We start from the raw sequence: 8,626 nt of genomic DNA, 5'->3' as shown, positions 1-8,626 counted from the left end.
GGCCTGGGCAGGGGACCCCCAGACCTCTCCGATTGCTGGCTCTGCCCCTTGCCCAGGCCTGATGCCTCGGCCAGAGGCGTAGACCCCCATCACCCTCCGATCGCCTGATCGGCCCCCCCGCCCAGGCCTGACGCCTCTGGCCCAGGCCAGAGGAGTTGACCCTCATCACCCTCCGATCACCAATCACCGGATCGGCCCCTTGACCAGGCCTGAGGCCTCCGGCAGAGGTGTCAGGCCGGGCAGGGGACCCCCAGCTCCCCGTGGTTGCAGGCTCCGCCCCTGCCCAGGCCTAATGCCTCTGGCCTGGGCGTCCGGCCCAGGCAGCGGGGACCCGCAGCTGCAGCGGCCCCGCGACTGTGGGCTCCGCTTTAGGCCCAGGCAAGGGACCCCTAGCTCCTGGGACTGCCAGCTTCGACCATGCCCAGCTCCCATCGCTGGCTCCACCCCTACTTCCTGCTATCACTGGCCAGGGCGGAAAAGGCGCCTGATTCTCCGATCATGGCTGGGGGGCAGGGCAAAGGCGGCCCCAGGGCCGCCTTTGCCCTGCCCCCCAGCTCTTAGCTCCCCCCTGGGTTTCCGATCACTGTCAGTGGCAGGGGGCTTCTTCCTGCTTTCCCTTTCGCCTCCCTGCATTGTGCCTACATATGCAAATTAACCGCCATCTTGTTGGCAGTTAACTGCCAATCTTAGTTGGCAGTTAATTTGCATATAGCCCTGATTAGCCAATGAAAAGGGTATCGTCATACGCCAATTACCATTTTTCTCTTTTATTAGTGTAGATGCAACGACCAAGAGCACTTGCTTGCACAAACTCTATTTGTTGTTCTGAATGGCAGTAGGTTTTTCTTTTGATTTTCTAGGAGGTATCATTCCCTGGCACCTAAGATTCATACCTTTTCTCTCCTCTCCTTGAAATATCTTCTTTTCCCACCTTAGCCCCTCCTCAGTCCTAATAATTCCTTCTCTTTGGGGCTAATGATTATAGGCATATTGGTGTCTCTGGATCAGCTGTCCTCTCTCTGAATATGGTTCCCAGAACTGATACCCTATTCCAGGTGGAATCCGATCAAGACATAATAAAATGGGTCCATCATCTCTGACATTCTCTATTCTGCATACTTTATATCTGATAGCGCAAACACAACTGTGCCCACTTTTTTTTTATAACCATACTGCCCTGTTGACTCATACAGTACCTAGAGTCAGTAAGATTGCTAAGAAATGTTTATGTCTCCCAACTCCTCAGCCCCATGCTCTTTCCACTCTGTGAAGTCTCCTCCCTCAACATTTCAAGCTTTGGGGGAAATTACATGAATGAGTGCATTAACTGTGTAATCAGGACACACCACATGTACTGACCTCTAGGTATCCTCTTCTGCTCCCTCTAACTCTGCCTACTTTATCCTAGAGATTTGATTAACACCATCCCAATCTGCAAAGCTTGAAAGTGCTGAGTTATCATCTGCCTATTTTTTCCCCTCTAATGTTTAAAAAGAAATCAATTGATGGCAGCTTATGTTTCTGTCCTTTGCTTCGCTTGCCAGAGGTGAGTCCCGCTGTTTCTGAGAGAGAGTGGCTGTGTTCCTGCCCTGCAGACTCTCCAGCTGAGGCTGGGGTCACGAAGAAAATTCATATTCTCTTCTCACTTCACACTCCCCCTCGTGAAAATTCAGCCATGTGTTGTGGAGGATAAAATGCTCTTATACCCAATCCCAAGGTGTGTTTTTTTATTATTTACCTTCCAAAATCAACAAGGATAAATCATCCAAAGAGGCACTAGGATAGAGTTTATTATTGTTGTCACGTGAGTTTAAGTGCACCAGTCACTGGCTGTGGAATCTGGATAAGTTACTCAACTGCTCTGTGATTCCCTTTCCCCTCCATGAAACAGATATATTAATAGTAGCTATGTCTAAGGCACATTGTAATCACCAAATGAGTTCCAGGTGGTAAGCACTTGGGGCAGTAACTGGCACAGAGTGAATGCCATGTAAGTGTTAGCTTCCATTTGGGGTTAAAATTAAATACACAGATTCATAGTTCACTCCCAATGATTTGGAGGCAGGTTATCTGCCTTGTGCTTTCCCCAGGAGAAATAGTGTGACATAACAGGCACTGGAGTCAAACAGACAGGGAATAATATCTGAACTCAATTGTGTGACCTTGGCAATGTTATTTATTCTATGTAAGCCTCAATGTTCTCATCTGTCAAACAAAGACACCTTCTTCATGGAGTTGTTGTGGGATCCAGGTGAGTTAAGTTCATAGTGCACCACAAAATGCCTAAGGAATTTATAGCTTTGGATGCACAAGATACAATGTGCATACTTGGTTGGAGAAGATTGTGTGTGTTTTTAATCTTCACCTGAGGATACTTTTTGTATTGATTTTTATAGAGAGAGAGAGGGAGAGAGAGAGAGATGTGAGAAAGAAAAATCGATCGGTTGCCTCCCATTTGTGCCCTGACAGAGAACAAACCCACAACCTAGGTTTGTGCCCTGACTGGGAATCAAACCCACAACCTTTTGGTGTACAGAACAATGTTCTAATTAACTCAGCCACCCGGCCAGGGAGGATTATTTTTGAAGAAGAGAATCTCATCATCCTAATGCTACAAGGAGACCTCGGCTCCTGACGCCTTTTCTAACAAGGGGCCATTTCTCTTGCCCTGGCTGTCCAGGTTTTATGAGACTAGGTTATCTTTCCCTTCTAGCCCGTAAGCTCCCTGAAGCTCCATACTATGATATCCTCACCCACGGTGAATGCCTTTACCAATAGCCCATCCATTATTTAAACCCTCTTCCAAATCTGGCATCCATGCAGTAAAGTTTCCCAATGATGATGGGCTTCTGGGTTAACCTTTCTGATTTATTAACTGTAAGGGCTTTTTGTGGAAGAGCATCAAGAGAGCGGGCACATCAGGCACTGGGACAGGAGTAACAAGAGTGGGAAGCATGATGTTTCACAGACAACTCAGCCATGAAAGTACATTGTCAAGTAGGTCGTGTAACTAGTGTGTACAGAATTCTTTGACTGTCTTAGAAAAATAGCACTACACAAGTGCAACATCCTGTTTCTGACAGCATCAGTTTTTCTCTTGATGCTTTGATGATAGTAGTCTGCAGCTATACTTGTAAAGTGGAAGAACTAGAATCACTCCTTCCACATGCCTCACTTTGTACACGAATCAACTTAGAAGGGCAGTGACTTGTCCATGTCACGAACGTAAGGAATGACGGACTCAGGTATAGAGCCCTGGTCCCAACTTTGGGTCTATTATTCTTCCCACTGCATCATATAACTTCATATTCCTGCTGATCCTTAGGATTTGATATCTTTACAACAGTGATGCAGATATTTTTCTAGTTTTATAAATTCAGGCCCTTATAGTACACTTAAAGAAAATAATTACTTTAAGTGTGTAAAACCGAGGCAAAATGCTTCTAGTAACTAATCCAGAAACTAGTCTTTCCCAAGAAATGCTTTTACTATCCTGTCTTCCTAGAATCACTCAAAATGAACATATGCCCTTGTTCATCTAATTTTCCAAGTAAACACCATCAGTCACCTTGAAACAGGTTACTTCCTGCTGATAAGCAGCCTTGACGAGGCTGTAAGCAGTCCATTTTAACCACCTGGTCATTAATCCCTAGAAATGCCCTGTATCCAAATTCTTAATTGCTGAAACAAATGGTTTCCATGGGTGATTAAACATCCGAGCAAATCCGCAGCATTTACTAATGGCAAGAGTAGTTCTTTGTGCCACTATTCCCACACTTCCCCCCTCAATCCCAGGGGAGGCTGATTGACAAGTCATGAGAACAATGATGGTCGCAAAGAAGAGTCTTGAGGGTGAGGGGATAGTGTTCTCATCCCCTCCTCATATTCATCCTGAGACAGCAGGTGAAATGATGAAGTATGGGCATGTAAGAAAGAAAGATCTGTTGGGGAAACGCTTCAGTGAAGTATCTGTCATGGCTAAATGAGGCTCTCTGCTGGGAAGCTTTAAATAGAGGGAGACACATGATTTGGGGACACAGTTCTTGTAGAAATGGTCTCTTAGCAGTCATGGTGTACCCACCTCACCATTTAGATCTGCCTTTCTCTACTGGCTCTATCACCTGTCTGCCCAGCTCTTCGGTTTTTCTGGAGGCTGTACCCTCCCTTCCCCTCACTTCTACTCCCACAGTCACCGTTCATATAATTCCCTCAGGAGCAGCAAGTTTACACTGTGTGACTCTAGCCCCAGATTGACGGGTCCCGCTGAGAACCCTGATCTGACCTAAGCCAATCAGAGCCTCTTCACACAATTTTTGGACTTGAAGCCAAATCTGAAAGCCAATATCTTTTCATTGCCTAAAACATACGTGCTAAAGCTCAGAGCACTTCAGGACTATGTTTCCTGTCTTGCCTTCAGGGGAAAAGGAGACAGTCAATTTGGAGAGAAACAGATTAATAAATGAAAAGGGAAGACAAAGATGGTTGTCATGATCTTTATTGCTTATTCCAGTTGTTCCTGGAGTCTGCAACCCTGACCTTAGACTCTTGAGAGCCCCTGGCATCTGAAGAATAAGTTCTTTTTTTTTTTTCCATTAAGCTAACTAGGAACCTGTCACTGCAAACCAAAAAAATCCCAACAAATATGTTTGTTTCTTCCCTTTGATGGTGCCTTTAGGTGGATCATTTAAGTCCAGGGCCTCTCCTTTTAAGCAAAATATATATATAGATATAGATATAGATATAGATATAGATATAGATATAGATATAGATATATATTACAGTTAGAGATGAGGTATTAGTTTTCTTGCAATGTTGGTTTTTCCAGTGTCTAGTTGTGCGGAGGTGGATTATCTTTGCTGCCAAATGTTGAGAACACTCAGCTCTACATGGCAGCATAGCCAGTGCTAATGGGCAGGTGATGTTAGGGGTGCAGGCTTTTTCATCTTCTATCTCCTGTCACCAACCTACTACTTATTGTGTGATCTGGGTCATTATGGGGATCAGAGAGGTTATCTATGAATGGATAACCTTTGACCTGAGCTTGAAAGGGCGCTATGCCTACCATGAAGCTGCTGGCAATCATGAGACCAGGAGAGATTTCTAAGATTCCCTATGCATGACTAGTTCCCATCTTCTCTACTTTGCCTTGGTAAGCACAGAGCGATTGTGGCTACTAAGGGGAAGCATCTCCTCCCTGAGGTGACAGCTATGGTCAGTAAGTGAAAGTAATATGGAACGGTGTAGCCCTAACCGGTTTGGCTCAGTGGATAGAGCGTCGGCCTGCGGACTGAAGGGTCCCAGGTTCGATTCCGGTCAAGGGCATGTACCTGGGTTGCAGGCACATCCCCAGTGGGGAGTGTGCAGGAGGCAGCTGATCGATGTTTCTCTCTCATCGATGTTTCTAACTCTCCATCCCTCTCCCTTCCCTCTCCCTTCTTCTCTGTAAAATAATCAATAAAATATATATTAAAAATATATATATATATATGGAACGGTGTAATGGGTCTTGAAAACTGTTTTATTGAAGCACATGTTTGTGAATATGAGAAAAGGTGACAAAGATTAAAGTATAACAATGAATTCCATGTTTTTTCCACCATCCCTGCCACACACCACACACACACACACACACACACACACTGAGTGGACAGATTATTATGACCACCTGACGTTTGGAGGCAAATTAGCTATAATTTCACACTGAAGTTGCTAGAGGGCCAGCCCATTATACATAGGGAAGCAGGTTGTTTACCACGACAGTAGAAGTGATTTTTTTCTGAAGTAATGGGTAAACAACACGATTTAACAGCCTTTGAATGTGGGATATATATGTACATATACACTGAGTGGCCAGATTATTATGACCACCCCATCAGTACTTCGTTGGGCCACCTTTTGCCTTCAATACTGCAGTGATTCTTCTTGGCATTGACTCCACGAGATGTTGAAAGGTGATGCGAGGAACCTGACACCATGCCTGATGAATAGCACTGTCCAGTTCTGTGAGATTTGATGGTTGTGGAACCAGCTGCCTGATGGCTCTTTTAACTTCTCCCACAAATGCTCAAGTGGATTGAGATCTGATGATTGTGGGGGCCACCTAAGCAAGGTAAAGTCTCCCTCATGTTCTTGAAACCACTCCTGCACAATATGAGCACCATGGCATGGCGCATTGTCTTGTTGGAAGAAGCCACCTCCATTGGGATACACCATCAACATGATAGGATGAACCTGATCAGCAACGATACTTAGGTGTGTTGTGCTATTCAGACATTGTTCCACGTGAATTAAAGGGCCCAAATCATGCCAGGGAGACATGCCCCAAACCATAACACTTCCCCCACAAGCTTGAAGGGTTGTACTCATGCATGTGGGGTGCATGCTTTCATGCTGTTTCCACCAAATTCTCACTGCCATCTGCATGATGCAACTGGAAACGTGATACATCAGACCACATGACTTTTTTCCAATGCTCGACTGTCCAATCCTTGTGTTCCTGTGCGAATTGGAGACGTTTTATCTTGGTAAGTGCAGACAGCAAAGGTGTTCAAACAGGCCTTCGGCTTCCATATCCCATATGATGCAGTGTACGGCTAATTTGCCTACAAACATCAGATGGTCATAATAATCTGGCCACTCAGTGTGTGTGTGTATGTGTGTGTGTGTGTGTGTGTATATATATATATCCCACGTTCAAAGGCTGTTAAATCGCGTTGTTTACCCATATCTTCAGAAAAAAATCACTTCTACTGTCATAGTAAACAACCTGCTTCCCTATTTATAATGGTCTGGCCCTCTAGCAACTTCAGCACGAAATTAGCTAATTTGCCTACAAACATCAGGTGGTCATAATAATCTGACCATTCAGTGTATAAAGACAGAAATGAGATGCCATTTTATGTTTGGCATCAGCTGGAGCAGCTGGGGCTGGTGGATCATGTCCAAGATGGCTTCTTCACTCACATCTGGGGTCATGGTACCACCTGGTCTGTCTGTCTGTCTGTCTCTTTCTCTCTCTCTCTCCCTCCCTCCCTCCATGGCATACCTTCATATGATTTTGGCTTCTCACAGCAGGGTGGTCTCAGAATAGCTGGACTTCTTACTTGGTCACTGGATTTCCCCAAAGATGTTCTTAAAAGTTCCAGAATATCACTCCTGCCATGTTACATTATCAAGCCAAGTCACTAATACCAGCCCAAACTCAAGGGGAAGGAAATAGACTGCACCTCTCAATGCCTGAGAATGAGGAAAAGAATTGAAGGTGGCCACCCGGAGAAAAGCTACCAGTGTTCCTTACTACCTTTCAAAAACAAAGAGCTCTCCTGGAATTCTTCCACCACTCCACCACATCTCAGCCGAAACATCATTTCCTCAAAGTGGCTTTCCTTGATTGTCCTATGTGACATTGTTATTTATAATAAGAAATATATACTTGGTTTTCACACTGTTTCTGGTACAGAGATCCTAAAACCCTTAAAAATTCCCAATGAGAGAGATCAATGTGTCTTTTGTTGTTATGTTAATGAGTGGCTCCTGGACCATACACAAGCATAGGGACTGGTTGCCAGGACAGCTAAACCAGTTGATTAGGGGGTTGGAATTTTCATTCCTATCCTCCTTACCCCCATGGAGGGAAGAGGGACTAAAGTTAAATGAATCACCAATGGCCAATAAATTTTATCAATCATGCCTTTGTGATGAAGCCTCCATAAAAACCCCAAAGATAAAGGACAGGGTTCAGAGGAGTTCCAGATTAGTGAACCCTTGGATAGTAATGGTGCCCAGAGAAAACATGGAAGCCCCACTTCCTTTCCTCATAACTTGTCCAATGGATCTCTTTCCTCTGACTATTTCTGAGTTACATCCTTTTATAATAAACTGATAATCTAGTAAGTAAAATGTTATCTGAGTTCCATGAGCAGCACTACCAAATTAACTGAACCTAAGGAGGGCTTAGAACGGAACCTTAGAACACCTGATCTATAGCTAATCAGTTAGAAGCACAAGTGACAACCTGAACTTGCAATCAGCAACTGAAGGGAGTGAGGGTAAGTCTCAGGGAACTGAGCCCTTAACTTTAGGATCTGATACTGTGTCTGAGTAGATAGTGTCAGAATTGAGTTGAATTGTAGGAGATCTAGCAGGTGCCTGAGAATTGCTTGGTGGTGTGTGGAACACACACACACACACACACACACACATATACAAATACACACACACACACATTGGAATTGGATCTAGAGCAGCCGTGGGCAAACTACGGCCTGTGGGCGGGATCCAGCCCGTTTGAAATGAATAAAACTATTGAAAAAAAAGACCGTATCCTTTTATGTAATGATGTTTACTTTGAATTTATATTAGTTCACACAAACACTCCAACCATGCTTTTGTTCCAGCCCTCCGGTCCAGTTTAAGAACCCATTGTGGCCCTCGAGTCAAAAAGTTTGCCCACCCCTGGTCTAGAGCCTCCTTTAGCCTAGAATACATTAGGTACTCCTGAATGCTCAAATAAAAAATGCACATTTAGGAGGAACCAAGATGGTGGCACAGGTAAACACCTATACTTGCTGCCTCACAACCACATCAAAATAACAACTAAAAGGCAGAAGAACTACCACCCAGAACC

Source organism: Myotis daubentonii, chromosome 2, assembly GCF_963259705.1.
Source record: "Myotis daubentonii chromosome 2, mMyoDau2.1, whole genome shotgun sequence".
Lineage (NCBI taxonomy): Eukaryota > Metazoa > Chordata > Mammalia > Chiroptera > Vespertilionidae > Myotis > Myotis daubentonii.
This window is presented reverse-complemented; position numbering follows the sequence as displayed.